Source organism: Onthophagus taurus, chromosome 2, assembly GCF_036711975.1.
Source record: "Onthophagus taurus isolate NC chromosome 2, IU_Otau_3.0, whole genome shotgun sequence".
Taxonomy (NCBI): domain Eukaryota; kingdom Metazoa; phylum Arthropoda; class Insecta; order Coleoptera; family Scarabaeidae; genus Onthophagus; species Onthophagus taurus.
In genome coordinates, this window is record NC_091967.1 from 26,453,762 (window position 1) to 26,473,348 (window position 19,587).

A 19,587-nucleotide genomic window follows, 5' to 3' on the forward strand; every position below is an offset into this window, starting at 1 on the left:
ATTAGCAGCTTATTATTACCTAAGAAACCATTGACAACTTCTTTGAAGGTAGTCCAGGCATCTCTTTTATCCGAAATTATCACATTTTCAAAATCAGTAGTTTTCATCAATTCTCGAATCTGTGGCTCAACGAATATTTATGTACAACGGATATTTATCTACAAGGTACTTACAACAAGCACCTTAGTTATTAAGCGTCTTTACGAACTGCTTTATTATTCCTAATTTGATATGAAGTGGGGTGTGTTTGGAAAAATGTTTGTGTCTCCTGCTTCGAGGCAAGTACGAATAGGCTAATTCTTTTTAACATAGTGTTGTTCTCTATCTTGGCTATCCCATAAACATACATACAAAACTGGGTATTTTGTAAACCCCGACTGTTGTCCAAGAAGCATGCTAGTAATCTTCAAATCTCCACACATGTTCCATTTGTGCTGTTTATATTTAATAGCTTCAAGATTAGTTTTAACATGGTGTAAAACTGATACGGCTTATATAGAGCACCCAGACATGTACTGAAGCAGGCTCACATCTCCTGAAATAGGGAGATGGATTGGCACCTACATAGGGAATATGGAGGTGGAGAGATCAAATTTATTAATCAACGTTTACGTTCACTCAGAAGTCGGCAGAAATTGTAAATATTTTTGGAAGAAAGATATTGAGGGGAATAATAGGGCCAGCATAAGAAAATAACAAATATATTATAGATCAAGATACAACGGTAAATTGTATCGTATTTATAAGGACCCGCCATTATCGAAGTACATCAGACTCCAGCGTTTAAGATAGGCTGGTCGTGTCATTAGAATTGGAGAAAAGAGACTGTCTAAGTGACTAATCTGTAGAAAGATGCAAGAAGTGAGACCGGTATGACGGCCGAATATGAAATGGGAGGATGCAGTCGATCAGGACGCTAAGGAGATGATCGGGGGCAGAAACTGGAAGATAGAGGCCAAAGTAGAGAAAATTGGACCAAAGTTGAGGAAGGGCAAGGCTTCATTCGGGCTGTAGAACCATAGATATGATACTGTCAAAAAACATTAAAAACGTTTTTTTTTAATTCTTTCAATCAGCATCTTTTGTATACTGACCTGGAGACAGGATGATGACCGAGATGCTAAAGAGATTATCGGGACAGAAACTGGAAGAAAGGGGCCAAAGTAGGGAAAATTGGAGCAAAGGTTGAAGGAGGTCAAGGCTCCATTCGGGCTGTAGAACGATAGAGATGATACTGTCTGATGATACTGTGTTTTCGTACTCTTTTAAGTGTACGGAATGAGCAATAGGTAAGGAAACGTATTTATTGGAGTTATGCAGCAACACTGCTTTCGAACTTCTCGTATGGGAGCTAGGGTGGCTTCGTGTCAAGCGGGTTATGGTTGGCGTTCCTTATACTTCCTTCGTTGGGTTGCGTTCGTTGGTCGTTCGTTGATTCGGCTACCGTCGCGCGATTAGATCGTCAGTGTTGGCGGGTTCCACGAAGGTAATAAGTCAATTAAATAAAAGTAGTTAGAGTGAGTAGCCAAAGTAATCTCAAGACAGTGCGTATTGACGCAAGAGAGAAGGCGGAAGAAGTGTAGGAGAGGATTTACACGTTTCGTAGTAGGAGAGCGTGGCTTGATCATCGCCAAAGGTGGCGCAGCTGGTTGAAAGGATGGAGTTAAGTGGTTGTTAGGCCAATAATATCGGCTCAGGATGATGAGGGATTCCGCGGTTGTCCTCGATGTCTTCTCGAAACGAATGTGAAAATGGACGTGGCGGGTGATGAGGTTCGTCTCGTCACCCGCCACTGTCACGTGGTCTACTAGAAAGAATGAGAATCGTGAAAAAGGAATTACAGATATTCCTGATTAATGATTCAGCAAGGTTGTCTGAAAACACCAGACATGTGATACAAGAGCAATTTAATAAGGTGGAGGAGCTACTTCAATAGCTCGTGATGGAAAGTGAAGTGAACAGGAGATTGGTGAAAGAGATAAAAAAGAAGCAAAAGTTACAAGAGGTGACAAAGGGGTCTAAGCAGAAAGAGTGGGGAACAGCCATTACCGTTGGAAATTACTTGCCATAGAGGTTGATTTTGCTAGCGATAGTGCCGGTCTGTAGGATGGTTTTGAATGATGCTTAGCATGTTTTAACTGACAGGTTTTCGTGGAACTTGGTTGTTGTGAGGACGTATATAGGATAGTAGTTTGATCGGGGAGAGAAGGGAGTATTGTAACGTGGATGGAAGGATAAGAGTGATTCCTGGATGGAGGAGGAACAAGAGAAAGATCATTAACGTCCTAACGAGAAGATTGTCCCAGGAAAAGCGAATGGATTTTGCCAAAAGAGGAGTTACCTATAGTTACATTAAGGAAACAACTGAAGAACATCGACCATGGTCTAAGTTGAGTCTCCATATGGTCTTCGTGCTGATTGGACATGCTCCATAAGGACTAAACTGGAGGAATTGGATCTAGAACAAGTAGATTGGTATAGGTGTGGGCAGAGGAAAACGTTGAACTGCATATTGCAGTGAATTTATGAACACGTTCGGATTGACTGGGTTGGAGTAAATGGACTGATGAGGGTTGTAACGGAGGAGAGAGTGTTTGAGGCCCTAAAAGAGTTTGGAGAAAGGATTTTTAAAAACAGAGTGATATAGCTTGAAAATCTTACCTGACTGCTGACTAAGATGCATCCTGGCCCTATGTTTGGAACTTGCAATAGAAATACAAAGACTAAGTCTGGTTATTGGGTGAAATCTTATGATATATGGTTGTAGTCATGTAGAGTGTTGAATGCTGGTCTAGATCCTAGTACCTGTAATGTGAACGGAAACTACTTATTTTTGATGTTGGTGTCCTTATTGATACTTACGTGAGTAGGAGTGGGATGTATCCTGGTCCTGCCTTGGAATCTGAAAAAGAAAGAATTATATTAGTTATATTGTTGTGATATAATATTGTAGTCATGATATCTGCCGCAAAGTTGTTCTGCAAAGCAGATTCTATTACATTGAGTTATTAGTGACTAGAGAATACATGTGGTAATAATGGTTGTATCTTGATCAAATCCCTCAATGTTTTTCTTTTGAAAATATCTGCAATTTCTGCCGATTTCTGAGTGAACGTAAACGTTGATTAATAAATCTGATCTCTTCACCTCCAGATTCCTTTTCGCATATTATAGAGCCGGGTTACACAGGGTGGGTGCTAGCCCATCTCCCTATTTCAGGCCATGTGAGCCCGCTTTAGTGCATGTCTTGGTGCTCTATATAAGCCGTATCAGTTTTGCTGGAATATCAAAGTATTTCAGGATCTTGTAGAGTTGTTGTCTATTGATAGAATCATACGCCTGTCTGATCTACAAATATATTATAAATGTCGACGTTATATTCTCAGACAAAGTTGTCTCCTTTTTTTATATGGGGTATATTACGGTTTTTTCCATCCCTCAAGTAAGTTTTCTTCTTCCTAAATCTTCTACAGTAATGCATAAATATTCGGCGCTACATCTTTGCCAGCCGCCTTGAGTACTTCCGATGGTATACCATGGTATAACATGTCAAAACTGTTCTTGAAGCTATTAAATATAAACAGCACAAATGGAATATGTGTGGATAAAATTACTGGCATGCATCTTGGAGATATCGAAATAAAAATAAATAATGATAAAAGAAAATTTATTTATGAATGGGTGGCTCATTAACACAAAATTACAGCAGCTGTTCAAGATGAGAACCGCCATTTTCTCACATGCAGCTATCTTTCGTGTCATAGAATGTTGCCAGTTAATTACTGCCAATTCAATCTTTAGCAAATTAGTAACTTCAACTATTCTGTCAATCAACTCTTAGCGCATATCTGGTTTACGATTACTACTATACACACGAGATTTGAAGCAACCCCACAGAAAAAATCTAGAGGCGACAAGTCAGGTGACCGAGTTGACCAATATACAGGACCACCTCGTTCTATCCACCTTTCCGGAAAATTTTCATTAAGAAATACCGGCACTTGTCTCACAAAATATGATGCCTCATCTTGCTGGAACCACGACGAGCTTCTAGAGGAATATCTTCCATGTAATTCGGCAATACTTCTTCCAAAAAGTGAAGGTAAGGTTCTGCACTACGACGTCCTTCAAAAAATGAGGCCCAATAAGATGATTATTTAACAAGCCGCACCACACGTGACGGACAAACGATATTGATGGTTAACAACGATTTTTTCGTGTGGGTTTCGATCCGTCCAGATGTGAAAATTATGTGTGTTGTTAATACCATTCCATGTAAACTGGGCCTCATCCGTAAAAAGTATGTATGAAATAACTTCTAAATTATTTTGTAACCACTGGCAATACCGTTCTTGATTTTCTAGATCTTGCGGAAGTAAATGTTGGACTTTTTGTTAATGGTAGGGATAAAGTCCATCATAGTGCAGAATTCTCCATACGTTGGTTTAAGGAATTCCCGTTGTATGAGCTATTCTACGAATACTGGTAGAAGGACTTTGTTCAACTGCATTTAAAACTGCTTCAGAGTGCCAATCTCCATCTCTTTCTACACGACGACGTGGGAATAATACCGTCTCTCTCAAGCAACGAAAAACATTTGAAAATGTTGTGTGGTGAGACACAATGCGATCTGGGTATCGCCTGAGATACTCCGTAGCTGAAGTTGTCCTCTTCCATTGCAAAAACCATATACGAAAGTCATATCGGCATATACTGCATTAGTAGAATAGTAATGGCTTAAATTAATAAGAGAGCACAAAAATCATTAATTTGTCAAACGTTAAATCGTCAAGACTAACTATCAATTTCTTTAATTTCTTCGATATTTCCGAAATAAAGAGGAATTCACCTATAGGTGATATACTATTTTTTGGTCGTAATGACCCCCGGAAAATATGGTATGTTTGTCGGTCGAGTCACTGAACACCCTGTATATAAAGAGCACCAATGGAATATGTGTAGAGATTTGAAAATTACTGTCAGGCTTCTTGGACAAGATTCGGGTATTACGAAATACCAATGTTTTGAATGTATGTTTGTGGGATAGCCAATTTTGTACCTCATGAACAGGGGCAAAATGCCGCGGTAGTTTCCGTATGAAAGTTGTCTCCTTTTTTAGATACGGGGTGTGTTATGATTTTTTTCCATTTCTCAAGAAAGTTTTCTTCTTCCCAGATCTTCTACAGTAATGCGTAAATATTCGTCGCTAGATCTTTGCCATTCGCCTTGAGTACTTTCGATGGTATGCCATCAATCCCTGATGCTTTTCCATTTTTTAACGCAGTATTCCTATTCTTCAGTTATTCCCAACTAGTTTAAGTATTTAACAGTGTCGTGATATAAAAGGATTAATCCTGTATGTCAAAATAGTTCAAGTCGTCTGGAAACATTTTCTTTTTACTTGGCCCGAACGACACAACTAAAAGTGTTAAACAGGCTATAGTTTTTCAGAAAATTTAAAATTTTGGAATATAGAAAAAGCTGTTTGGGGTGAATCAAAATGAATCTGTGTATTAAATATACCTACGTAAATTGGATCTAGTTATGAATTATGTCAAAATAGTTCAAATCGTCTGGAAACATTTTCTTTTTACTTGGCCAGAACGACACAACTAAAAGTGTTAAACAGGCTATAGTTTTTCAAAATTTTAAATTTTGGAATATAAAAAAAGCTGATTGGGGTGAATCAAAATGAATCTGTGTACTAAATATACCAACGTTAAGTGGATCTATGAATTATGGTTTTTGGTTCATTATTCACAATTTTCATGTAAGATATTTTTCTCTATCACATTTAATTTCTGAATTGCGACAGATTTAATTTCTTTAAGAAAATTAATAAAATTAATTGTTGTGAATTAGACTATATTAAGTTAGGTTATATTTTTTCTTAGTGATCTTCTTTATTTTATAAATTATTGATAAGATGAAATAAAAAGGTGAAGACCTTAAATTTGTGTTATTTTTTAAACAAAATTGTTGAGATTATCGACATGCTAATCTTTAATATCTTTAAGTACGCTTTTAATACGCGCTAGTATAAAACCGATTTCGTCGATTTTATCAAAAAACCCACGAACTGTATAATCAGTACAAGCAATAACCACCTCTTTTTTTCTGTTTGATCGTTTCCTAGAAACGTTGCTTTAAATTGCAACATTCTTACGTTTCGTAATAACTGTGCCCATTTTAGCGCTTGATCGATATGTAATTGGTTCTCGTTTGTTGCCTGACCAATTTCAAATAATGAGATACATTGAATGATGGACAATCTCGTACAATAGCGCATTATAATTTTAACACAATTTTGTCATTGAAATTTTTATAGCAGCCATTATAAATTTTATATACCAATTCACTCCGTTTTAAAGATCGAAATAAACAACAAACTGCTCTCTGCAAATCGTAAGCACTTAAATTTTAGCCGGGGGCCGCTTCCTACCCCTAATGTTAGACATTGAAGCTACTCGGTTCATGGTAATTTAATGTATAAAATAACCGGCCATCGTAGAGACGATGGTTAAAGCCGTCCGAAAGAAGAAAACTGGGTAGAGAGAGCAAAATGTCCGCGCTTCCATCACTATAATCGAGTAATATTGCTGCCGTTGCCGCCGGCAAATCGCCAATATGGCGCGGTGTTTTGCTTCTCTTATGCGCATTGTAAATCTCAGCTATTACACTTTGACGATTTTAATTTTTTTATCTATTAAATTTTTTAAAGTAATTTAAACAATGTTAAAGTTTAATTAATTATTCATACATTTTTGTAATCAACAAAGTTTCAACATATTAATGTGAAACAATTTTTACTTGTCACTTTTATACGGTTATATGAATTTTTTCATTTTAAATTAAGTAAATTGTATTCTCATCGAAGCAATTCACAAGTTATGGTCAGGCTGTAATTAGCGATTTTATCGCAAAACGTGCACTATTTACACGCGCCGTTACAGGAAGTCGTAAGTAATGCTCGGGCATAGCCATCCGTGCACAGAAGGCAGTAGCACCGGGGACAAAACTCTTGTTTTGCACTTACCTTTGCTGACCAGAAAATACCGGCATGTTTGCTGATCGAAACGATAGCAATTACCGTCATAATTTATTGCTGTATGTGCACACATTGCACCACATGCACTTAATCTTAAAAGCATAAATAATCATCACCACTCTTCATAAACTCTACTTCTTTAATTATTCCAAAGTAAACATCTAGTTAGTTTATAAAAAAACTAAATTAAGTGTCAATTACATTGTATTTATTATAATAACATTATAAAAAATATTAACCGCTTTAGGTCTGTTATTTTAAGTCGAAGATGAAAAGTATTTTTATTTTAAATTAGTAGTAAAACATGAAGATTCTCAAATTAAAATCGTCCATAACTTATTAATTGAAAGTGATCAAGTTTAATTAAGGTTAACTGCATAAATCATCTTTACTAGAAGTGTATCGCATTGAAATCTGTCCATTAAACTCCATAAAATTAAGTATGTAGCACCATTGAATTCTCAACATTACGTTTATCTAATCCTGTATCTCAAGTAGTTTTTTGACCGAGCAGGATTGCTTCGAACGCAGAGATATCGAGCTACCCGAGCTCCATAGGTAAATAGATATGAATAGATATCTATTAATATAATAATAAATAGATATGAATGATAGCAATAAAAATTTTTCATAATAAATCACAAAAACATAATCCGTAAAGCATTGCATTCAACTACTTTTAATTTTTAGTTATAATAAACCATAAAATCCCAATATTTTGAAATTGATATTTTTAAATAATTATTTTTTAGAATAACTAGAAAATTAAAAATGATAGCAAAAAATATTTATTGATACGTAATCTATTTGCTGTTATAACTTAATTATGGTTATTAATAATCAAGCAAATTTAAAATTACAAACATTTCTAATTCACCCAATTACATACGAAATTGTTCATATCTCAAAAATTGAAAACTATGGAACAGAATGATATTAACAAAAATTGTTCATAATAAATCACAAAAGAATAATCCGTAAACCATTTCACTCCAACTATTTCAATTTGAGAAAGGTGTAAGAACATCATTAGAGATTCTGCCTTTTGCATGTCAGACTTACATGTATCACCGATATTTACCTTAACGGCAATGAGATATTCCCGTTAACGTTTCAAACCGCAGACCTGTCCATTAACTATTTGGAATACTATTTAATAATAAACAATCAGCGCAATCAACACCGTGGAAGCTTCAATTAGTGTAAAGCACATGAGGTATATATGTAGTAACAATTGTGCCTCATAATTTACACATTTAGAAAATATTTCAAAAATAATCCACTTAAGAAAATAAACTATATTATTATCATTTTTGAGCTTACTGAACTTTTTTGTAATAACGTTAATTGCAACAAAAAATTTAAAAAATTTATTTTTTGTAGTTTGTTAAGATGACCAATGCTATGGACTACTAATTGGTTGAAATAAATTATTATTATTATCAGTAGCAATGGTAAAATGCCTCCCCAGCCGGAGAACAAATTTTAAGCCATATGAAATCAATTTTTTGATAGATCTACCATTGTATCCATCACTTTAAAGATCGATATCTTCGCAACCGCTGGATGAAAAAAATTGCGGTAAAGTTAGTTGTAATCACTGAACATTTCTACGTAAGAAGTAGGTAAATAATTTAAAATTTGAATCTGTACTTTTAAACTGGTTTTTATTTAATATAAGTCTAACTAGTTTCGGCCCTTGGCCATCTTCAGAGACTATTTCTTATTACACATTAAGAAACAATATGCGATTTGCGTATTACAATACCAATAGAGTAAACTGGGTACGGTTGTGCCAGGGTACGGTTGTGACAGTCGCAATTTTAGCGAAACTATATGGACAACTGGGGTGGGTGCAAGAGGAAAGAGGTGCGATTTCATTGTCTGAACGTGTTTCACAGTACTGCGTCAGCCATCGCGCGACATTAAAGGCCTTCATTACTTTTTAACGGTCAAAAGTAAGTATTTTGATACAATTTCTTGATCACAATGAAGACAGCATCCGTATGGGGTATGTCGCTCATAATTCTGAATTCTGAGAAGCAAGAACAGCAGCTGTTCAGATATATAACACGTTGCGCAGAAATATATTTTGGCCTTTCTCCTAAAGAGGTACGTAAGTTAGCTTTTGAGTTGACTACCAAATACAATCTCAAGCGGCCTGGTACTTGGGATGAGAATGAAATGGCAGGTAAGGAATGGTTTCGTTCATTCATGAATAGAAATCCTTCACTGTCTGTTCGTGTGGCTCAAGCTACTAGCCTTTCAAGAGCAACAAGCTTTAACAAAACAAATGTGGAAGCATTTTATGACAATTTGCAAACTGTTATGGACAGGCACACCTATGAACCACAGGATATATACAATGTTGACGAAACAGGCGTCACTACCGTTCAAAAACCTGATAAAGTCGTAGCTAGACGTGGCATACGACAAGTGGGATCTCTTACTTCAGCTGAACGAGGCACACTAGTGACGGTTGCTTTTGCAGTAAATGCCTTGGGCAATGCTATGCCTCCTTTATTTGTATTTCCATGAGTCCGTTATCACGATCATTTTGTTCGCAACGGACCAATAGGATCGATTGGTACTGCAAATCCTTCAGGATGGATGCAAGATGCATCGTTCCTAGTATTTCTCGAACATTTTAAGAAGTTCTCTAATGCTTCTCCAACACATAGAGTCTTGCTAGTGTTGAATAACCATTCCTCGCATATCCATATTAATACATTGGATTTTTGTAAAGAAAATGGAATCACTTTGCTTTCATTTCCTCCACACTTCAACATTTGGATCAATCTGTTTTCGGACCCTTGAAAAAAGATATAACTACTGCTTGTGATGGATGGATGCGAAGTCATTCTGGAAAAACAATGACAATCTAGGATGTACCAGGTATTATCAAAACTGCTATGCCTCTGGCTTTCACTCAAGCGAACGTTCAGGCTGGTTTTTGCAAAACTGATATTTATCTGTATAATCGTAATACATTCCAAGAAATTGACTCTGCGCCATCTTATGTAACTGACAGACTAAATCCTGACACTGGTGAAAACAATCCTGACACTGGGGGAAACAATCCTGTAGCTAACAATGAAATACTGCCGCATCTAACACAAGAATTTGGCTTTTCACAATCCTTCGAAAAAAACGGACCAAGCCTTCACACTGGGGAGAATAATCCTAACGGTGAAATACCGCCACTTTCAGCTTCCTTATTGGGCGAATCTTTAATTTCAAATCCAAGTAATGTTCAGCCAGTTGTGTCATCCTCAGGCATGCCACCTGTTTTTTCTCCTGAAATTGTTCGACCTTTTCCGAAGGCCCCCCAAAGAAAAACAAGAGGTTCCAGAACCAAAAAGTCGACCATCTATACAGATACGCCTGAAAAGGAGGCTGTCAGGCAAGAATATGAAGAAAAAGAAAAATCGATGAAGGCGAAGCAGGTAAAAAAATCTTACTGAACCAAAAGGAAAAAGGAAAGCAAAGAAAAGGAAAATATCACCATCGTCATCGAACGAAGCAGAGTATTTCTGTCTTGTTTGTGCAAGCGCATATTCTGCAAGTAGGGCTGGCGAAAAGTGGATCAAATGCCAACGAAAATGTGAGCTTTGGTCACACTTAGAGTGCACAGGTGGTAGTCGTCATTACATTTGTCATAACTGTGATGAAACCTTAGATTTCTTCTGTTTTTTTTTATGTTTATTTTTTCTCGAAGGAGATATTTTCAGCTCTTTGTTTCACTGATTTTGATATACCATTTATTAATATTGTTTTGCATTTTGACACAGTTACTATGATGTATAATTAGATATGTTTAGTTACCTTTTTTGACTCATCGTAATATGAAGACTGTTATAATAATTATAGATATATATTACTCGCAATAAAAGATTGTAGACCATTTTGGTGTATTTTTGAATTTGTCACTACCGACCCCAAGCACTGTCCAATACATTTTTTCTTTTTTTTTTTTTCTAACTTGCTCCTATGAGTTAACCATTGTATTTAATAACCAGATTTTAGTATTCGTAGACGTTGACAAATATACACTTTACTATAAAAACTCCTTTCTGTCAGCTAACCGACATACTAACAAAATTATGCGCGATCAAATGAAAATTGTCACAACCGTACCCAGTCTACCCTACTGTAATATTGGTTGCATACTTGTAATGATAACGGCTGGTACGATAATTAATGAACATACTGTATATCCCAATCCTCTGTATGAAAAAATACAAAATCCGGTTGGGAGGGATTGAATTGCATCAGGTTAGGTTCGATTGGATTGAATTTCAAGAAGGTCCAAATTTAAGGGTTTTGATCGTCGTTTTGGTATTACTAAAGGATGGCAGTTCTTACAACTTCTCCAACGCCTTAATGTCTTAAAAAAGGAATATACAAGGAATTGATGTTGCCCAGTGAGATCTGTGAAGAAGAGAAGTACCAAGCGCTGTCATAACTTCTTTTGTATAATAGAGTGTGGAGTCTTCGCATCCAGCGAGAATCTATCGGGGTTGTCTGGTGTTTCACTGTATATCTAGTTGTTTATGCTATGTTTCGATTACATTTATATCTAAACCGGATAAGCAAAAACCAGATGATATCTTACTATCTTACATATAAAGCTCTTCACTCAGTGAAGTGGAAATTTATACTATAACGAGTCGGCCTTAGAAGTACATATTTATAGACTTACGATAAGATAACTTCTTCCGAAACGAACGTGACATTGTTGGCTTTATGTGATTGCATTGAAATCATCCTAAACATTGCCACCCATCGAGCCAACGTTATTAGAGGCTGTCAATAAAGGTTATAATCACTTTTTCCCAGAATACAAATATTCATTAATACCATTCCTTTCCATCTTGGTAATTTAATTGAATAAAAACAATTATGGTTGTTTTTTTTTTATAAGAAGAAAGAAAAAAGACTAAATAGAAAAAGTTTTTAACAGTAATTAACAACAAGAAGAAGGTGTAATGAAGAAAATGAATTTAGATTTAGAATATTCGAAGTATATTTGACGTGGCTTATTTCTCCCGAAGATGACTACAAGAAGTAGTCGAAACCGGTAGAGCCGAAAAATAAAAATAAAATTATCCATCTCAACAAACATAGTTGTTTTTATTTAATTAGAATACAAATAGGTGATGCATATCCTACGCCTTCCTTATGTAAATGCGGTAAACAGTGTCTTAGTTATTGTCTTTGTCTGTTCTATTATTAAGTATAATTTGCTAAGATTCTTAATTTGCGTTTAGTTATGATAAATATTTTTTCTTAACTCTTTAATATATAAGTAATATCACAACGAATACCTATCTTTAGTCTTTAAGAGCAGTTTACCCAGATCCGTTCAGCTTAACCGTTTAAATTTTTCTTTTATACGTTGGTAATAATCATAGTTGGGTTGTGGTTCTTTCGAGATATTGTTACGTAGGTTCAATAAAAATAATTTTCAGTCACAAAGCTTTTTCATAACATTTTTATTTTTTGACACAAAATTTTATGCAGAAACTAAATATTCGAAATAGTTGGAAAGAAATCCTTTATGGACTGTTTTGATCAGAAAGTCTACTTGGGGGGCAAAATACTGATTCATGACTGAAATGCATACAGTAATTTTTCATTTAAATGATATTTGAATGGAATAAAATTTGTTTCATAGTGTAACAATGTTTATTGTGAAATAATTAATAACAAATAAAATAAATCCTTTTTCTAAATAACAACATAATGTAAAGAAATGCAAACTTTTTGTTAACATATCAAAGTATCATCAATAGCGTCATTCCATTTAATCTATCCTCACTTATAGTATTTCTTAAATATGTTTTCAACAATTTTAGAGTTGAAAATGTTCTCTCGGGAGTAGCTGTGCTTTCTGGCAAGATGCACAAAATTTTCAACAAGTCTCAAATTGATAATGCATTTAAAGGAGATTTGGAAAATTCTTCTGGTAAACTATTGTAAAATCTTCTCTCTACTAACTGTTCAAAATTTAATAGATGCCCTTCCAAATTTTAAATTTTTTCTCTTGATGGAACTAAACATCCAAAGGCTACTAAGATATCTTTAGGTGCAAGAAATCTCTTATCTAATTTCATTATGACGTTGTCTAAGAATGGAATGAAAATTGATATTTTGTAATATTCTTCTGTACTCTCTGTTTCAAAATTTCGCTCTATTTCTTTGTCTAAATACAAGTCATGGTCTTTTCAATTGTTCTCCAAATATATTCCATATCAACTGGTTTCCTTCCAGAAATATATTGTTAAAAGATGTGTCAACATTGTTTCGAAGATTTTTTAGTTGTTCTATGCAATTTTCTGCAAGGGCAACTGCTCGAAACAAGTCGGTATTTATCATTTGAAATAATTTTGACAAGAGTAGTGTGTATGCAAAAACGACTTCCATAATTAAAAGACACAACATAAGTTCGGAAGAACTTAAAGAATATTTCAATAATGTTTTCCCAGATGACGATCCCTGATCTTTCCAAGTTGATATGTCTTCTAGAGCAGAAACTATGGACTCTAACAGTTCTTTCATTACAATCTATTTGTGTCAATTGTTGACAATTAGAATCTTGCCGTTGAATCCATCGGGTGCCACAGTTGTTTCAATTTGTCTCGTCTTGATGTGGAATTTAACTCATTGATTTTTTCGGTTAAGACAGTTTGGCGATTTGGTGTATTAAAAAAATTGTATACATTTTCTATTATAGCCATACAGTTTCTAATAGGCTGTACAGTAATGGTGTCTGAAATAGATAGATTCAACGAATGTGAAGCATTGTCGGATATAGCTGTTTTAATATTACTTGTACTCCATTAAACTTTGCACTCATTGGTGCAGCTCCATCATACCTCTGTCCACGAAAATTATTTAAACCAAGTCTATACTTTTTAAATTCTTGAATTATTACATTGGCTAATGATTCACTTGTGGTTGATGTAACAGGAAAAAATTGCAGGACTGATTACTTATTAAGATTGTTTTTTATGTACCATACAGAGTGAAAATTGTTGTAATACTGAACAATTCTGAAAAATGTGTGGCTTCTTTTACATCTAAAATAATTTTTCTTAATATTAAATTGTTACAAACATGTTTGTTTCACATTTATGATTTAATTTTTTTGCTTTTGATTTTTAATTTAATTCGAAAATTTCTATTATACAGAATAATAACTGAATACGTCACTGATTTTGATGACAGTTTAAAAATTTTTATTACTATGATTCTCATGCAGAGTTATTAACCGTATTGTTAAATGTGTGATATTTGAAACATTTTGGAATTTATATCCTCTAGGTTGGTAATAATTATAGTTTGAAATAAAAAACAAAAGGAGAACTTCTTATTTACTTAATTTATTAAAATTTTTGTCAGAACCGGTTTCGAATAATCATATTCATCATCAGCTGAATCTAAATTAAGTGCGAAAACCACAATTAAAAAATGTATAAGAAATAACATATAAAAAAAAACTCTTAAAAATAAACTTACTGTTAATATAAGGGTAATATAAAAACAAAATCACAAGAAAAAACGAACATTACTATTACAGCTCAAAATGAACAAAAAATAAAAATTTATCACTGAAAATTTCAACGTTAAGTGAACAATAAAACAACACGAGTTTTAACCATAAAATAATGAAACCGGATGGAAAGCGAATGAGAAAGGCGGGTTTTAGAGTTTGAGGTCTTTTTTAAATAGTTGAATAGGGGTTTATATTAATATGAAGTTTGATCATTTAGAATTTTATATTCGGGCGAGCTATCGTATCTTTTTATTTCTAACATTTCAAGAAGATCCAATTTATAGCCTTTGGGTTGTTTATGGATTAGTTTTATGTTATCGTAATTGATTTTATGTCCTGTTTCGATGTTGCGTTTATAAATGTTAGATTTATTATCAGTTTTGTGTTCTTTGATTCTTGTTTGAAGTTTCCTACCCGTTTGCCCAATGGCATTACCCAATAGTATTGCAATTGTGACATTCAACAGAGTAAACTCCGTTGCTCAAGGAAGCTTGTTTATTATGGTGGTTTGACAGAGTCTTGCTTATTGTGTGGCTATTGGAGAAAGTCAATGTTATGTTATATTTTGCAAAAATGGTTTTAGATTGAACAATTAAATTATTGTAGGATATGGATTTATAAATAGAATCTATATTGTTTTGTGTTTGATATGTTATTATTTCTTATACTTTTTATACATTGTCTACATCAGGTTGGAAATCACTAAAAATCATATTAATTTTGTCAATAATTGCATCCGAGAAGGAATAACTCCTAATTTTGCCAGGGTGAGATGCAAAGTCATGAAACAATCACGTTACAACATTTCACTAGTAAAGTGCTAAAAGAAGAGAAACGGAAACATTTTAAAACCCTCAATACATGTTATGAATGTTTGGCATATTACAATCGTCACCTCAGCCAACGTTTACACTATTTGGGAGATGGAAGAAATAACGAATATAATAAGAACACAGGCATCAGTTTTAAGGATGGAGGAAGAAAAATATGAAGCTGCAGGTCTTGAGGAAAAGTAAAGAAGGTCAACCCAAATTAGTCGGAGATAAGGTCGAGAACGTTCAATTTCGAAATTTTACTAACATCCAATTTACAAGCGAAGAGGAGAATCTTCTGAATAAAGGTTATAAATTTTCTTTAATTTCTAATAACAGTTTACCCATGCTAACTATAGAATGTGATAAAATAATTAAATGTTGCCCCGATGTTAAATTATAAAAAACGATCTAATCCCGTTAATAAAAGAGGCCGAAAAACAGGATAATTCTAATATTTATCCACAGACAAATTACTGGAAGATTGTGAAGTTAATTAAATCTACAGTCAAAGAAAACAATGCTATCTATATAAAAGCCGATAAAGGGGCTGGAACAGTCATTTTAGACAAAGAACAATACATAGAAAGGACGAATCGATTTATGCAGGACAATCATGTGAAATTGAATAAAAGTCCACTTGAGACAACTATTAGAAAAACACGAGAACTCATTAATCAATGTAAGGGTACTTTGGTTGATTTCAACCCACACCTCAGCTCTTCAAGCAAAATAGTATCTTCTCAGTTCTTTAGCACTTGTTACATCCACATGAACCCCAAAATTCCCAGACTTTATGTTCTACCGAAACTTCATAAGGAAAATATCAGGCCCCATCAGGCCCATTACCTCCTTTAATAATTCACCCACTTCAAAATTAGCAAATGTTATGCTCAATATTTTCCAATATCTAAATTTTAATTCATCTTTTTCAATTTTTAAGTCAATGCAATTTATTAAAGAAGTTCAGAATATAAACCTTGACAAAATGTTTTTAATTTCGTTCGATATCGTCATTTGTATTGTAAGATTTGTATTCCAATGTACCCGTTGATTTCACTTTGGATCATGTTTCTGACCTTTTCAAATTACACAAAATATTAAAACATATTGTCAATCAAAATTATTGCATTTTTAACAATAGTAATTACAAAATAACTGATGGGCTACCTAAAATAACATGGGTATGCCTTTATCTGGTTTATTGTCGAACATTTTCCTTAATCACTTTGAAACTAATTTTATAATTAACGAGGTTAACCCTTTTGGTAAACATATTTTTAAATGGTTGAGATATGTCGATGATATATTTTGTGTTTGGGGGGGTAATATGGAAGAATTGGACCAGTTTCATAAATACCTTAATGAGTTACACAGTAATCTTAAGTTCACTGTTGAACTGGAAAATAAGACAACTCTAAATTTCCTAGATCTTAAATTGAATAATTTCGAAAACAAGATTGAGTTTGATATTTATAGAAAACCCACAGCCATTACCACAGTTATTCCCTACGATTCAAATCACCCTTTATCTCAAAAACTGGCTAGTTTTAGATTTTTCATAATACAGTTTTTAAATATCCGTTATCCGAATATAATAGAACAAAAGAATTAAACTATATTTTTAACGTCGCCAAACTTCATGATTTTCCTTTATCATTAAAAACTTAATACGTAAAATTAATATTACTTTGGATCCGCTTTATGTCAAAACACCTAATTTTAAAATATTTAAGTCAATATCTTTTAGTCCCTTGGCTTTATCTACCAAAAAAGTTTTTTCTTCTTACAACATTGCTTTGTCCTTTTCTAATAATTCTTCGCTTAATAATTTAATCTCTAATTACCATTTTAATGATCAAAATACTGAAGATTTAAGTTTGATATATCGTGTCAATTGTTTTAATTGCAAGTCTGTATATATAAGTCAGACGGGACGTAAACTGGGTAATAGATTAGCAGAGCATAAATATAAAAGTACCTCCAAAGTATATAAACATATCATTGAAACAAAATTGATTTTGAGAACGTAAAGTTATTACATAAATGTGAGAAAGGTTTCAAGATGGACCTCTTGGAGGCTTTTGAAATAACCAAATAATTATATTAATTAATTTAATATACTTATAAATTATAATGTAGTTGTTTATCTGTAGTCATCCGGATTTTTAATATGTTATTAATTTTATTAGTTCATGTAAGTTTTATAATGTTCCCTTTTAGTGCTTTTTTCAACGATATTTTTTATTTTATTTTATTTCAGAAACGTTGTCAAAAATTCTCTTCTTATTTTATGTATTTTACCTTGCCGAAAGTGACTTTTTCTTTTAACAAATTTACCCAACTAATGTGATCATGATTTCAAACTTCGATAATTGTTAGAATATTTGACCGTAAGTTTAACTGTTTAATTTTATTTATAAATATATTTTAATGTGATTTTCAAAATATGTAGATTCGGCTGATGATGGCTAATTAATAAAGCCGAAACCGGTACCGAGGATATTATAATAAAGAGCAAGAAAGAAGTTTTTTGTTTTATTGAATTTTATTTCGATTATATCTTACAACATGGATTTTACCAAAAAAAAAAAAACAAAATTATAGTTTGGTTGTAATAACATGCGAGTAATGTTATGTTTGTTCATTGTCATCCTCAATTTCTTTTTCTAGCACTTTCAGTTGTTGAGTTATAATAATCAGCTTTATCCAAAAACGTCAATTCAAAGATTTAGTGATTTTATGGTTTATAATTGAGAATGTTAAATAATTTGAAAGAAGATATTCTGTATGTATAGAAGAATAAAAATCAATAAAATATATCATGTAATACTGTAGGTGACAGAAGTGAATGAAAAGAGGACGGCGAGTGAAATATCATTCTCCATAACCGATTGGACGTAATGTCTCCACCTTTCCATTTAAATTAATACGGGCCAGGTAGTAGTGGAGTCTCGCTCACGATAGGCGCTGCTGTTATGGCGCTCTGGCACGCCACACGCTAAAATTACACGTTTCGTTAATAAATAAAACACAGATACGTTTATTTTTTGGCTCTGCTGTTCCCTCCTGAACATTCTAGCCACGCCATCGTCGTTAGAAAATTCTTTGAACCAGAAATACATTTGAATATTTTTAATATATTTTTTTTTAATACGAAAGATTAGATCATAATAACAATTATAATTATTATTACACTGCTTAACTCCAATTTATTAATTTCATTTCATGTTATTTAAGTTGACCTTAAATTAAAATTTAATTTTATAATAATATGTTGTAATGAAATAGAAATAGTATTTGAAGTAAATAAAATTACTTAAATAATGGAATTTTTAAGATTTTTTTAACCGAATCAAAATTTTGCATCTGTTTCATATCCTTCAGCAGTCTCCCACTAACGTAATATTCCCTCCCTATTTATAAAACTTTATAGAACGGCACGCGTGAGTTCGTTGCGCAAAACCCTATTGAAATGACTACACGTCGATTTATAGACTAAAGCAGGCCTCTTTCATCTCGCCTGCAAAAAAAAAACTACCAGAAAGGGCATAATGAAATTACTGTAAAATTTGACACGAAAATTGCGGATAATTATAGTGCGTGCTCTCCCGGTTCTCCCGTTGTATGTATAGGGGGTGTGACGTCCAGGGGGTTGTTTGGAGCCAAACAGGAGTCTATGGGAACCGCCCCCGATTCAATCACTGGGCAGTTTTTATTCGCATAATGGTGTCGTCGTCGCTTTTGGTTTTGTTGCATAATGATGTTCGTTATTGAGGAGGAAGGAAGGTGTGTACCCCAATAATACAAAGTTGCAGCTTTGTTCACGCCCCGATAACAGCGGGATACAGCTGCTGGAAGAAGACGAGGCGTATGCTATATTATATTAAGGAGAAAAAATTAAAAAAAAAGTATCTATAACTCTATTACGTTGAGTAAACGTTCGATATAATGAAGGAGTAATTATCGAGTTTGATCTGAATTGGCACTCTTTTCGAACATTAACCATCTTCACGATGCTAGTTCTTAAAATTAGATCCTTTACACACTTTTAACTTCCAATAAGAGCTAACAATATTCGTGTAATTGCGGTTCATTTAGATGTGGAACGTCACGCGAACGTCCAGATCTTGAAGATTTCGTAATTGGCAAAATCTTAATTTGTGATC

The 19,587-nt window shown here is 33.7% G+C and overlaps 1 long non-coding RNA gene across 1 annotated transcript; it reads left to right on the forward strand.

Annotated features, from left to right (window-relative positions):
* Window positions 1-17,545: 17,545 nt before the first annotated feature.
* On the forward strand, window positions 17,546-17,957 carry LOC139429046 (uncharacterized). Its single transcript, XR_011639750.1, has 3 exons — window positions 17,546-17,615; window positions 17,682-17,811; window positions 17,874-17,957. It is a non-coding gene; the product is annotated as an uncharacterized lncRNA (long non-coding RNA).
* The last annotated feature ends 1,630 nt before the right edge of the window (window positions 17,958-19,587 follow it).